Source organism: Poecilia reticulata, chromosome 6 (genome assembly GCF_904066995.2).
Source record: "Poecilia reticulata chromosome 6, P_reticulata-male-v2, whole genome shotgun sequence".
Taxonomy (NCBI): Eukaryota; Metazoa; Chordata; class Actinopteri; order Cyprinodontiformes; family Poeciliidae; genus Poecilia; species Poecilia reticulata.
The window spans coordinates 11,208,512-11,223,547 of record NC_088835.1 but is presented as its reverse complement, the minus strand read 5'-3'; the positions used below and the strand labels follow the sequence as shown (position 1 = coordinate 11,223,547).

Below are 15,036 nucleotides of genomic sequence, written 5' to 3'. Positions count from 1 at the left end.
TCATTGTCATGCTTTATTAGTTCATACAGGAGACCATCTAAACATTTCTCTCCTCAACGTGACCTGAAAACACAACAGAGCACCTTATTGTATGATGGGTTCAATCCGACAAGTGCTGAGGATTACTAGTAGGAGCAAACATTAGGGAACCAAATCATCCGTGCTTTTCTTCTCATTCTGATGCTGAGAGGAGTGAAGTAGTTCACAAGTGTCCCTCTGCCCCGCCTTGATAGCCTTGTAAACTCTGACCCTTGTTTTCACCCCCGAGCCAATCATATTTCTTCCCCATTCACATTTCTGACAAGGAAATTCAAAAGAAGCCCTCACTACGAACACCCACGTACACACATGCACAAACACACACTCTGGTTGGGACTGCATAGTTTTACTGCAACACGAACTTTGCTCCGGTAAAAGTGGCCATTGAAATATTGTTAATCTATTGGTGTCATGACAAAGAGCAAGAAGGGCTGCGCTCCTATCTCAGTGTGCTGTCTAAAGGAGCAATGGGCCGGCGGGGATCGCCCAGTGTCTCCGCTCTACAGAGTCAGTGTGCAGAAATAATGCCCATTAGACTTGGTCAATCACGCCCCTTGCTCGGAGAAATATGGCCCTTTCTCCCGTTTCATACAATAATCCATACACTTTGGCACTATCCATCATCTGTGAAAAGTGTCTGCTCCTATGAATGCCTTTATTTACATTTTCTAAATTAATGGCATTTCACGCGGCGACGTCAGAGCCGAGAAATGTTTACATGCTGAGTTGTTTACATATAAAAGACTACAAGTGGTTCATTAGGAAATTAAAAGTAAAACCGCAGCATCGGAGAGCTCTGACAATGTGTGCAGGCTGCAAGTAGGTGGAAGTGAAATGAGTTCAGTGCAACAATAAGTGTCTTGTGAGATTCAAATCACATTTGAACATCTTGGTTTTTTAAAATGCCAGGTTTTAAATTAGCACCTAGTGGAAACAGCGGGGATGCTCATTGCAGATGCACCTCAAGATTATTACATCAGTTCAGAAGCGCAAAAATATATAAAAATCATGCAAATAATGGGAGAAAAACTCATTAACTTGTTTTTTTTATGATAAGTTATACTCACACATTTTTCTCTTTTTGGAATCTTTAACAGTATAGGCAATAATGTCCACAACATACAAATAAGTTAATGTCTTACCTTAGAATAAACCAGTTATTAACACAATATCTTTGTACCAGCATGTTATTCAATTCTGATCTTTACAAATTTGCAAAAGTTTGCACTTTTTAATCATTGGCTTAAAAATGAAAGCTGCACCAAATGGAAAATTGTAAATATCTTAGAATTTTATTTAGATGTACTCAATAATAGGATCCCTGTAAATTACAAGAAAAATAACGATGGTATGTTCTCTGTCTTGCATTATGACATTATTACTTACTGTGAAAAAGGTTTTGGGAGGAACAGTAAGGCCAGCAAGAGAAGAAGTTAGAGCTGAATAGTGTTAATATCCACAGTGAAATGAATCCTGAGCCAAAATGGACAGAAAGGTCACTCAGCAAGAAGAAACCATGGCTTCACAGCAACATAGAGAGCTAGATTACAATTTGCAAGATCCTCATTATAATTGCAATCATGTGAAATTCAAATTTAAGTAGTTGGCCATAAAACCCATGGTTACATTTCAATTTGTTCTGCTGCAAGAGGGACTGGTGTACTTCACAAAAATAGACTGCGTCAACCAGAAAGTGGAAAATTGTGAAAATAAAGCAACACTAATTAGGAAGTAAAATTTGAGCACATATTGATTTTCCAAATAGACCTAAAGGATAGTGCTAAATTAGATAAAAGGTTGCTTTAGGACAAAGTCACAGTTTTTGGGTGTTTTATGAAGTGTTGAATGTTGAAAGGTTTATCTAAAATAATTCTCTGTTCTAGTATTTTGAAAATAGAAAAGATTTTATTAATCTTAACTGACAGGGATGTTTTAATCTGACTTAATGTCAGATCAAGAGAGAAAAATAGATGTTTGTGTGTGTAAATATCTGCACCAGATCCTCAGTGGTCCATTGATTGCAAATCCTGTGGATCCAGCTCTTTGCTAGAGTAACAACTTGGTAAGGGTTTCGTGACATGATTTATTGGGTTACGTAGATTTAAAAAAAAAAATTCAGCTGCAACTGGAGACTTATTTTATTCTGTAGGATTTCCTCTTTCTTTTCTTTTTTTTTGTGGCTCATTTAATCACTTTCAAGTGTTAAACCAACCAAAAGCAGGACTCATTAGTTCCATGTTTAGCTGAGTTTCCTGTCATTGTGTATTTTTTTCTAGGTTGTAAGTTATTACTTAAATTGTAAACTTAATGCAGGATTGTAGTGGGAAGTAAAGAATAAAATTACTTTAAAACTCTTTAGTTAGATGTCGGGAGTAGAAGTGTTCAATGCAGTTACAATGGGTCTAAAGATGTGGTGCAAAGGGCTTTTGGACAAAGAGCTCTAAAGTGACTGTTCAATGGGATGGACGTTGCTCTTTGATGCAGATAATGTTACATTTTCTTTGCTTTTGTCTTGAGAGCAGTGTTATTTAAGGTTGGGCGCAACGAAAAGCTATTCTCTCAAACCATTGTTGCCCTCCGCAACCATATCTAACGGACGTCAAAAGACTTTTCACGTCCATTCTTTTAAAATGGGCCACAATGATGCTGGTGAGGAGTCGGCAATAAATAAGCTTCCCCTCACAGAGTCAACTAGATTAGATTGCATGGGGACATCTGTCTGGCGTAGGTGAGCACTTTCTGTGGCTTCTAACTGTATGGGAAAGGAAGTCTTTAGGATGTGCCTCGAGGCTTTTTTTTTTCTTTCTCTTTTTTAATTTAAGTTGCTGCTCCATTTCTCCTCCACCTCCACCCCCTATTGAACATTGAAGAGGCTCTATTGACTCGAGCACAATCGGCACAGCTGACAGTTGTTTTCCTTTTTGCACTATGCAGCGTTTGACTTAACATGAAATTAAAGTGTCAGGTCGGCTTTAATCTTCTGCCAAATTCATATGGCCCGATGTTACGCTCTGTCTTCCCCTTGTTCTTCTTGACGTTTATCTCAGATCCAAAACAAATAACTTTCTTTAATAAAAAAAAAAAGAAAAGAAGTCTGATGCTCCTGCACAAAACACGCCTCCAAACCCAACCTGGTAACTTTGTGGATTCGGGTAGCTGATTCATTCTGTAGCAGGAAATGTTTAACCTGTATTGTGGATAGACAAAAGGTTGTTTTAATCCCAGCGTGAGAGGGGAGGGGTGGGCTTGGTAGGTGGGGGGAGGAGGGGGGAGGAGGAGGGCCGGTGGGTGTGTTAGTGGAGGCTGATTTTGCGAGGGGAAACAGCTCCTCACTCTACTGTCACTCAGTCACAGCAGATACATCGAGGAATACACAGCCGCTGGGATTATGAGCGACAAACTTCCCTCTCATGCAGCAAACGCATAAGCTGACAGGATCTGACCCGATTGATAGATACAGACATAAAGGTGAGGTTTCCTGTTTGTTACTCAAAGGACAAGCGGTCGCTGTTATGTAAAAAGTAAAAGTGTTGATGCTCCGTAGGATCTGCAGGTGGCGATCAAAAGTAGTTTCTTCTTGCATGAAGTAGTAAGATGGTTACTTGGTAAATAATGGTTTTAGAAGAAAAATGTCCATATCTTTATATTAAAAGGTGCTAACAGGGTCTAAACTTAAAGATGTTTCATTTTTATTGTAGATTAAGCCTGTAAAATTTAAGATTAAACTTCAAGGCAGAAAGCATTGTAGTAGTTGATTTTCTAGATAAATTCTAGATTAAAAACAGAAGGCGATAATGAGCCATTGAGGATGTCCATCTTTATTCTCCTGATTATTCTCCTCTCATTGTACATCCAATGCCAAGCAGAACCATCGGCTCTTCTGAAGTCCTTGCTGTGGAAGAAAGAGTATACTCATTCTAATTATTTCACTCATTTTTGGCATTAATGATGCTTCTTCTGTGTCCACACTCTGCCTCTCATTAGTCAAGACTAAATTTAAACACACAGTCTGCTGAGATGGCTGCTGTTGAACCCCCTTCACTTATCTGACTTACACACACACATAAACACACACACAAACAGCACAGCTTTGAAAGAGAAATGTGTAGATCTTGATTTAGGTGTTTTCTCCATCTGGGCAAGAATAGGAATAAAAAAATACTATCGTTTGTAAGGAGAAGTTAGATCCATCCGTCGGTCCAGTTTGCGTATGTAAAAGTTTTTGGTTTTAACTTGAAAAATGCAAAGGAACCAAACAGCATTACAGAACAAACTACATGTCATCATCTGCAGTGAGTCATGATTGAAACACTTGTTGACTTTAGACATTGAGTGCCTCACAGTATCAGGTCTACAGGGATTTTAAAAAGTGGTGATTTTAAAGCTTCCCATCCTTTGAAGTGATGACAGAGAAAACATCAGAGTGACCGTCCTTTCCTCCAGCTACAATGGAGAGTCTGAAGTTATAAAGAACCATCTCTGTTATACATAGAAACTATGGTATCTTCACCTGAAGATACTGCAAAAAAAAAAAAAAATACAAAACTCTTCAGAATGAAGGTTTGAACAATTTGTAAAGAAGTGATAAAGTGCTTTGATGGTAGAGTGGACCCCTGATGTTTAACAGGGGTAGGGAATAACTAAAGTTTTTAAATACTGACATCACCCATCTAAGAACGCTTATAACTGCTTATTTTAACAATTAAATACCAAATATGCATCCATACAAAATGGAAACTGTCTTGGCACTACCGCAAATAATCTACAATCCTAATCTGCATTCCTAGGGATGCAGCCAATCAGCACCAAGGAAGATAAATGGCGCTCCTTGATTGGCTGTTTTGCAAAGCATGTCAAGTGGCATTGCACCTGCGTATTTCTGCTTCTGACACCGCACTGTTTCAGAACATCAAACAAATTTTAATGTCTTTCAAACATGACTTTTGTTTCTAATCTGTTTTTTATTTATTTTAGATCGGGGCATCTTTAAGCCCAATTTTATCTACGCATCCCAAACGAATCCCAAATTCATGAATGGATTACCAATCTAATCTAGCTGTGATTTTGGGATTGTTGAAGCGACATCAAAATATCAAAAACAAGACCAAAACAAAGTTGTCAGAAGAAATATGATAAGAAGCAGCATCCAATCGGCACACGTCATTCAGTTTGTGTTGATCTTTCTATTAACTGGACTGAGATGTGTTTTTACTTCAAAAGTGTGCTTTTTAAAAGGTGGAAATTTTTTTTTTGTTTTGTTTTGTTTAGTTTTTCTCAGCCTGTTAATTCTGGCATTACTCATGGCATGAGAGTGATCTCAGAGGTACTGAAGAATACTATGTGTCTCTTGCTGCGAGATGTTTTGTTGTCTAGCCGCTGTCAGCGCAAGGTCTGGCTATTTTCAGTCCCACTACCACATCACCTCCTTCTTATCTCCATGGCAGCAGATCTGGACTGAACTCTGCCCGGCTCTGTGGGGTCCAAGGGCAGAGGTGGGGCAGTGGGACAGCGGGCCTGACGTCGTGGGGCGAGGCTGCTTTTGATGGGATCAGGATTTGGATCGCTCCAACAGGATGTAGAAAGGTCATTTCATTGCTGTGTGTCTTATTTAGAGGCTTCAGCAGCAGTAAGCCTTTCACAACGATCCAATGAATCAATAGGAGAAGAACGGATGATCAATTAGGTTCGGTACAAGAACACCACGGCATGCGTCTGTACTTCTACTGCTGCGAAGTCAGCAATGGTGTCAGCAGTAATAAAAGGGGATATTTGAGGAGAAAAGCATCTATGTCAGTGTTTTTAAAATCTGGGTCAGAAACCTCTTAAATCCAAGTTAATGTTTGTTGTTTTTTTGTAAGCAGAAATGTATTAACTACACCTAAGCTCTTGAAGTCAGGGAATTGCACAGTTGGTTGAAATAAATAATGGAAGGTTTTTGGAAATGGAAAATGGAAAATAAAAAAATCTCCTGATAAGTTTTGGACGCGCAGCGAACTGAAGCAAAAGGAAACCTGCAAACCTGCAGCTGATAATAGCACCTGTGTGACAGCACAGAAAGCAGTGTTTGTATTAAACCATGTGGAAACGCCGGTTCTCTCTCTGTTGGGCCCCCAGACTCTTATTTTGAGCGGCAGACTGAAGTCGATAAGCTTTTTTTTTTCTAGAATTAAATTGGATTGGATTCTTCAATCATTTTTACCAGTCAATCTCTTGGAGCAGGTCTGCGTTCTCCATGAAATACTGTAAGGAAAAGATGCTAGAGGATTGGGCATAGCAAATAGCAACACAATAAAAATTTTCTCCAGATTGTTTTGAAAGGAACTGTATTTTACGAACTGCTCTTGCAGTTTGTTTTGTTTGCTGTGGTGTCTTGATAGGTCAAGACAAATCTCCCACAGTTGACTGTGCAGGAAGCTGGAATGAAGCGAACAGAGAGGACAGATAAAAGCATGACAATGTGGGCGAGACGTGACAGAAGGAGATCAAAGAGATGATGCAATGCTTTTTATAACTTTGTGCTCACAAGTCTTTTGATAACTGGCTCGACATTTGCAGCGCTTTCCAAAAGTATTCATACGCCACTGAAAGTTTGAACTTTTTGTCAACCAAAAATATCTTCACGACAGCAGTGTACTGTACTGGTTCTGAATTTTATAAGATTCACAAAGTCAAAGAAAAACTTTTTTTCCCACAAATAAGTAAAAAACACTGTACTTGGCCCCCACATCACTTTGATATGCCTAATAAAATCCACTGCAACTGTTCAATTCTTTGAAGAAAGGCATAAATCCACTTCAAAGTCATAAACAAACATCTGGCCGACAAGAGCAAAATTGACTGCTGTCGTCTCCACTGCTCTATTAAATCACCCAGAACACACTTTTAAATACAAGGGTGGCAGCGTTATGCTGTGTGGACTTTTATTATTCAGAACAAATGGAAAGTCAAATGGAGTAAAATACAAGACTACTCTAGCAGAAAACCTTCTAGAGGTTGTAAAAAAACACTGGATCTTCAAGCAGAACAACAACTATACGCTGTTTTATCTCATAGTATGTTCAAGCTTTGGAATGATCTATTCAAATTCACATTTTTCAGTTTTATTTGCAAAAGCAATCTTAAATGAATGTAGTTTTTTTTTTCCATCTAGAGTCAAAGTGTGTGCTACCTTTAATTGATTTGATTGCATAAAATACCAATAAAATATGTGAAGATATGTGGTTGTATTGAGAAATGGTGAATTACATGTTATGGGTATGCATACTTTCGCAAAACACTTAAAACATATCGTTAGTATAATTTTGTCAATTCCAAATTCTCATCATTGAATAATCTCTATTTCTTGCACAACAACTTTTTATGAAATGAAGTAAATAGACGTGCAATGGAAAAACAAAATAATTACCTTGATTTTAGACATGCCAACATATCTTTACAGTGATCTTAAAAATGCACTCCACTCTCTGAACACACTCATGTCCCTGCATGTAGTCCTTACCTCAGAGCAGCAAAAGTGACGAGACGCAGGTGAGGAAATGAAAAAGATGGCATCAAGTGAGAGAAGATCATCGGTACGGAGGGTTGGTAGTAGTGGGGGAGAAGGAGTGAGCAGGGGAGACAAGGAAAATTAAGACAGTAGCAGTGTTTCAAATTGAAAACAAGAGTTTAAGAGAAAGAAAAGACTGGTTCAGGACTGCAGTAAAAGGATGACAAATAGGTGGAAGAAAGAAGAGATCAGTGAGGAAAGAGAACAACAGGAGAGAGAGAGATGTCTGCCAGCTGTGGGCCTTTGTCAACTTGGACTACACACTGTTTGTGTCTGAGAGTCCAAAATCACACGGGTTTACACAGCTTGGGTGTTTGCTTTCTTTTCACCTACAAATCTTTTCACAGTCGGGTGTGTTTTAAGTGCATTTCTAAAGACCCAACACACCCACAGCAGCAGTTTACATGCGTTCTTTAAAAAAACGGCAGAGCCTTTGATGAGGGAAGATTTCATGTTGGAGGATCCCTTGATGTGACAAAGGGCTGAATAGATTCCCAATGTGAAAGGGATTTTTCTTGCAGATTGTAATAAAACCAAATAGAGAGACATTGTATAAAGACATAGATGTACAAAACTTCCTACTGAAAAGCCTTTTAAGAGAGGTTGGATTTTTCCTTTCTGGCTGCTTTGAAGTCCTGATAATAAAAAAATCTGAATGTTGTGAGTTAAAGTGAAATTTTTTATTCTCTTGAATTTACCAGACTGAAGAAAAATCCCCATAGGAGGAAGAAGCAGACATCTACCCAGAGAGGAAGCGGAGCGAGGGTGTTTGGGTTCCTCTGGTAAGCTGAAAACATTTTTTTTTTCGCTCTTTTTTTTCTGTATCACATCACACACTTCTGTGATATTATCATTTTCTAAAACTGTATGAACCTCCATCCTTTTTAAACATCAAACGCTCTCCTTAAAGCCAACTCTAGTCCCGCAGGATGCAAACACACAGATGTCACTCGGCTGTGACACTGTGAAGCTCTCCCCAGCCTCGGTGTCTTCATCTGTGATGCTGAAAGCCTGCAAAAGATATTAATACCAACACTTTTCTGCGAAGCTTATGAGTCATCAAACATCTATTCAACCTTTCTTATTCTTTCTTTTAAAAGTCTCCTGGGATGCCTGCTTTTTTTCACCTAGCTGTGAGGCAAAGGTCACGGCTCGCTTGACTGCCATTTGTCTGCTGGCGGAGAGTTTTGGCAGTGAGGATCGGCATGAAATTACAATGGTTCAACTGTGTTTTTGACGCATTTTGTGTTCTCAGTGTAACAAACCTTGCAACAACTCGCCCACTGCTGAGATAGTGGGCAATAGTACTTAGAAATCACAAGATATCCGTAAGAGCTCAGTGTAAATACAGCTGTTCTGGAAAGACATCACAGGTTTGTTACATAACATGCGCAAACAAGCAACATGATTACTACCAAGGAAGCACATCTTGCAAAGTGCCAGAGTTTAAAGCTGTGGAGATATTTAGAGCAGGTTTGGGTTACAAAACTAGATAAAGCTTTGAACATCTCACGAAGCAGTATTTGAACTCTTATCTGGGACCAAAGTTGGACATGTCATTCCTGTTGTGAAACGCAGGGTGACAGTTTTGGGCAAGGACAGCTGGGGAGTGTTATTAAGAAGCTGGATGGAGGCCGCAAAAGACCTGAGACTGGGGCTACGAGACTGAACATGCAGAGTTAATGTGCTGGAATGGGCAAGTCAAAGTCCAGATCTAAATCCAATTCAGATTATGTGGCAAGATCTTAAAGTTGCAATTTGTAGTCCTACAAGTTTTGACTCAAGAGATCTGAACACAAAGGTACTCCTGACTGTCCACAAGTCTACTAAAAAAAGTCTAAAAAAAACCCAAAACAACTTTTTAAAAAATGTATAATTTTTTTTTTTCCACTTTATAATTATTTGCTACTTTGTTCTGGTCGTTTGCATAAGAATCCCAATAAAATACATCAGAGTAGTTCGTGGCATTCCACGATGTAATGACAACATTTTCTCTGAAGCCTAAGATGTTACAGAGAACTGGCTTCAACCCTTCATGACCTTTGGCTTTCCCCCCTCATTGTGCTGCTCTGAAAGTGTGTCTACCTTCCAGCGGGGAGTTGATCTGATGCTCTTTGAGTGAGGTGACATGGAGTGACGTGTGTCCACCGTTCAGCAGGCTGTGAAGGAGGGATCCCACTTCAGCCTCGCGGCGCGCCGCGTCAGGCGGGGGAGCGCTGCGCGGCAGAGCTCAGTGCCGAGGCTCTCAGTTGGCTCGAAGCTAATCCTGCCTCTTGTGTTGGTGCTACACTTGTTTTATTTATGCTGGTGGGGGCTGTCTCCGGGCCCATCCATTTACACGCCTGTTGCCGCGCTCCTCTCTGCCTCCGCTTTCCTCTCCGTCGTTCCGTTTGTCTCTGAATTCTTTCCATTTCACCCGTGTCATCGCGCTGTGGCAGCGTGAATGTGTGCCGTGGGCCAGAGAGGCTGAGTCTACAGTTTTCAATGGCCGAGTCACAGAGGACCACACTCGGGAGCGGCACACTGAATTTTGTGGTTTGAAACACAGTGAGGCGTGAAGCGTCTATTGTGAACAGCTGCATTCAGGGCCAGAGCCCTCCATTAGAAGGCCGCAGAGGTTTCTGTTTACCTCCAAGCTGCTGTCGTTCAACCAGTTTCTCTCACATGCTCGTTCGGGAGTGTGGCATCCGTATTTCAGTGTTTGAATGCCAAATAGGGATGGGTGGGAAAAAGAAAGAAAGAAAGAAAAAAAAAACCTCTGGTACAAGAGATAATTTAACATCAGAATAGTATTGGACTCTTAGTCTTTCTAATTCTTACATTTTGTTTTAGTAAATTTAGCTAACTAAAACAAAAATAAATAATAGATATATTTCTAAACATTATGTTGAGAATGTGAGGTGTGGGGATGCGTACAAACATTAAGTACTATCTTACAGTGAAGAAGCCTTAAAATATTAGCTTAAGTTTTTTGAACCGGGGTCCTGTGGAGTTATTATCAGTAGTTAGTATCTTATATGCAGTGGACGGCATTTAAAATAATTATTTACTTAATTAATACCACAGAGCTAAAATAATGGATAGCAGAAGCAGAAAGATTAAACAAATGTTAATAAAAATGCTATAATTGATATAAACTTATTTTGGACCCAATTGTTACAGATTTGGATGTAAATGGAAACATTTTGTCTTGCTAAACTCCCTCAAGATGACATTTGCTATGAACTGGTGCAATATACATGAACCAAATTAAACTGGACTATGAATGATTAAAGTAAATAATTATTTACTCAAAGACTGAGATCACTTTGATCAATGCCTGTTGCTCATAACAGCTACAACATATCCAAGCTAACGTTTAGATGTTTTGGACTATTGAAGAGGAAGGGTGTCTCTGAAAAGACAGACAAGCATTAAATAATTCCTAAAGTTGTTTTAGGGACAGACATTTAACCTAAATAAAAACAAAAAAAAAAACAACTCAGATGCTTCAACGTTGATTTGAATGAGCTTGGAAATTAGAAATACGGATCTGCACTGAAAATTTGATGGACACATCAAAGATGCAAATGCTCACACATGAAAAACCTCAGCCTCATTATAAGTCTGAAAACTGTCCAAGAGATCAGGAATCAGGAGAATGAAAATATGTTCATCACAGAGAAATTAAGATGCAGCATGCAGAAAAAGTCATAGAAAATGGAGCCGGAGTAATGATGAATTCCAAAGTTTCAAAGATAACCAGTCAAATTTTTACATGAGTCAGAGAAAACCAGAGGAAATACAAAACAAATTTTTCAAATAATGATTACAAGTAAAAGGGAAAAAAGCTATACAAACCAATCTTGCCATAAGGGGGAACGTAATTGCAAAGCTGTTTCAGTTCTTGACATTGGAAGGTTTTTGGTCCAGAATAGCCTTTCAGGTCATGCTACAGCATCTCAGTCCGATTTATGTCCAGACTTTGACTAGGCCACTCCAACACCTTCAAGTGCGCATGAGCTGAAGTTAACTGCAAGTTATCCGTGTCCTGAAGAAGCAAAGCACTTCCAGACTCTGACCCCACCAACTCGATGTTTATTTGTAGAATACTTTTCTTACATGCCGTGTCACATGAACGCCAGACATAGCAGAACACTTACCTCTCAAAAAGGTAAACTTTTGAGTCAAAAGTGCAGCTATTGGAGATCAGACGGGTCCTGCTTCAGGGGTTTCTTGACTCTGCAGTAATCAGACCCTGGGTGTGGCTACTGAAATTGAAATCAGCCGCCCCCAAAAAATTATGTTATTCATAGTTAATTCAAAAAAAGGTTATTGCTTTTCTGCCCTTTTATCAAAGGGTAATTTAAGTTTTAAAATAGGGCTAGATTGGTTTTTGGATAGCATTTATTGTTTGATCTGAAACATGAAAGTCTGACCAAAATCCAAAAACAGGAGACATCTGTTTCAGGTCAAATACTTTTTTCACGGTACTCTATATCTTAACAACTGATTACTGGAAAAAAAAAAAAATAGAGACCACTGATATATTATTGTATTCTCCAAAAACTTCACCTGCTAGAATAAACCACCAAACCCGGTAGTACTTTTATTATATTTCACTTGTGACTATATGAAATTGCTTTTTAATAAGAGAAGATGGGATTTTATGTCTCCTGTTGAAGCAATTACCATTCACTTTAGTTGCAAGTTGAATTTTTAATATAACTAAAAGAGAACATGCTTTCTGATTTTACTCAACAGAGGAGGAGGTTAGGTATTTCTCCAGATAACCACGTTTCTCACGTACTAAAGATAAAACTGAAGGCAGAGAGGCTCTGAAAGGCCAAAGGTGGAAGGCATGTTAGAAAAATGTGAGATTTGGGAATTTCAATTTTTTTCTTTTTTTACTTCTACTAAAAGAAGTGTCCATGCTGAGAAGAATACCGACCTTGAGTTGCAACATGCCTCAATCACATCTTGGCAGGCCTTTTGTTGCATCATTTCCCTCCCTCTTTGTTTTCTAGCATGTCTCCAGTGTTTTCAGTCAAACAAAAACGTCCACTGACCCTCCCTTAAAGAAATAATGTGTGAGAATTCACACTGGATTATACTGAAGCAAAACAAAGCTTTTTACATCTCTGCAATATTCGGTTTATAGGCAGTGGTAGATGAATTCTTAACTTCGTTTGAGTGATGTGCCAAAAAGTCAAAATTATTTGTGTAGCACATTTCAGCAACAAGGCAGTTCAAAGCGCTGTACGATATAAAAACATCATACAGTCACCAATTATGAGACAAGCAGTAAACATACATCTTGTCATTTGCCATAGTCAAAATCGTCAAGCAAACACACATCAAGCATATTGAGCAATGTCCCATTTACTCAGTGTTTCGGCTGTTTTGTAGTTTTCTGGCAGTTCATTTCAGATTTGTGGTGCATAGAGACTGAATGCTGCTTCTTGGTTCTTTCTCAATCTGTCTGCAATTTTCCATTTTCAGGCCGAGTCCTTCTTGTGCTATTGGCCATCTTCTCTCACACCTTCGGCGGTAAAGCTGCTGAATTTCCGAGATCAAGATGAGCGGTGGGATTCACACGTTCACGTCGGGCCCCCGGGCCGCTCCTAGCACACGTCGTTTCGGGCGAGCGCATCAAGACCTTACCGAGGTGTCTTTTTGATGAGAGCCTGGCAATTCTCTGATGGTAAACTGATTCAGCAGGCCTCCCCGTGCACGTTGCGTCTGCTGCCAAGGAGAAGGAAAGTGTCTGTGGATGTGCCTGTTTTTCTGTCTCTGCGGTTGTGTGAGAAGCAGAATCGGGACAGGGACATGCAGGGAAGAGACAACTGGTTTTAGAAAGAAAGGACATGAATAAACAAATAGATGAATGGGTGAATACAAAGACAGCTTTAGACGAAAACAGGCAGAGTGGTGAGAAAGTGGTGGTGGAGGCCCCTCTCAACGGGGCATCTGCTCTTCTTCACCGTTTTCCAGGGATGCTGGAGAAGGTTGGCTTTGTGTGATGCTTACTCAAACTGACAGCCTGGGGATGTCTGTTTTGTTTCTGAGGTCGTATCTCCATCCTCTCAGTTCCTCTCATCTGCTCAATCTTCCTCAGTGCTTAGTTTTAACCTCCATTCTCACCTTCTGCTCGATAATCTGAAACTTAGTTGATTATCCAAATCTAATGTTGTTGGATTTAGCTGGTTTTACAGGTCAGACTTTGTAATTGTTTTAAAAACCGATGGTGATTTTAGACTATTCCCATTTTAGAGCTTCTTCCTATAAATCATAAGAAAAGTATTCAAAAATATTTTCTAGCCAATTGAAAGCAGACACACAGTGTTTGAGAGAAGCTGTCGCAATTAGCATAGCAAGCGATACTGAAGGAGCATTCCTATTTATTCCTGAGACTTTTTACAAAGTTGCCAACATTTCCAACTCCAACATGTTACCAAAACACTTTCCAAAACTCAATATCCATATCCTCGGCCTTTCTGTTATCTGCAGCTTTCTGTCTTTCTTTAAATTAAACCGATATATATGATAAAATGTCACAGAGGATAACTTCTTTTGATCCGTTTCTCTGATCTCCCTCTGACATTTAAACATCTCGTTGATATTAAATATATTTAACTTTGAGTCTTTTTTTCTCTCTCTTACTGCTTACAGTATGAAAAGTGTTGTTGTTTCTGCGATCTGGTGATACTAATAACCTATTCTGAGTTTTAAATTTACGACTGATCAAAATTAATATTTTCATTTATCTCTTCAATGAAAGGTTTAAGGCAACTTTTAAAATGAAATTGTGCTTTTATAGGGGTAATCTATTTCTTGATCATTTTCTTTTTAATTTCCAATTAAGACAAAAGTAAAGGAAATGTTCAGGCAGGTGAATATTTCACTTAAACATAACACATAGTAATTAAACAGATTAACTTAGATGAGGGCATTTTTCCTGTAAGGAAGAATGTCTGTTATGCGGAAGGTGAAAAATTGTTTTCCTCAAAGTGCCTTGGAGTCTTGTTTTTCCTCACTCCTGAAGTCTGATTCGTCTGCGTGTCTGGGTATCGACTTGACTTCGGGACAGAGATGATTGTCCTGCTGCTGTCTGAAGCTGGTTGGATCTGGGTGTTTGGAGTGGCCTTCTAAGAAACCAAATGATTTATGAGAGCCTTGGTTCAAGGCCGAGCCTATATGCTCATCACTGTAAACAGGCGGCTCCCCGGGTGTCGGCGTGGAATACAAATGCCTGAATTTAGATGTAACCGCTGGCTCACCTGCTTCTCAGCCGACTCTAATGAGAAATCTCTTCTGCTGGGAAAGTAGAAGAAGAGTAAATGATGCAATGTGACAGCGCACCGAAAAAGCAAGCAGCACGCAGACGTTTGTGTTTAGATTTCTTCTGCGTGGCAAATCAAGTTTAGACGTACCAATATGCTATTTTTCCCATTTATTTTGTGTTATTGGTT

At 39.3% G+C, this 15,036-nt stretch overlaps 1 protein-coding gene across 16 annotated transcripts in view; it reads left to right on the top strand.

The window, feature by feature from the left end:
* Positions 1–15,036, top strand: part of LOC103465827 (neuronal cell adhesion molecule-like) — a 90,429-nt gene that overhangs the window by 31,289 nt on the left and 44,104 nt on the right. For 15 of the 16 annotated variants that reach the window (XM_081607880.1, XM_081607887.1, XM_081607885.1 and 12 more), the window contains exon 2: positions 8,287–8,367. The gene's annotated coding sequence lies outside the window, so the exon portion shown is untranslated. Of the gene's footprint in view, positions 1–3,359; positions 3,508–8,286; positions 8,368–15,036 lie in introns of those variants that run through there. The other variant, XM_081607873.1, reaches the window with a different exon arrangement.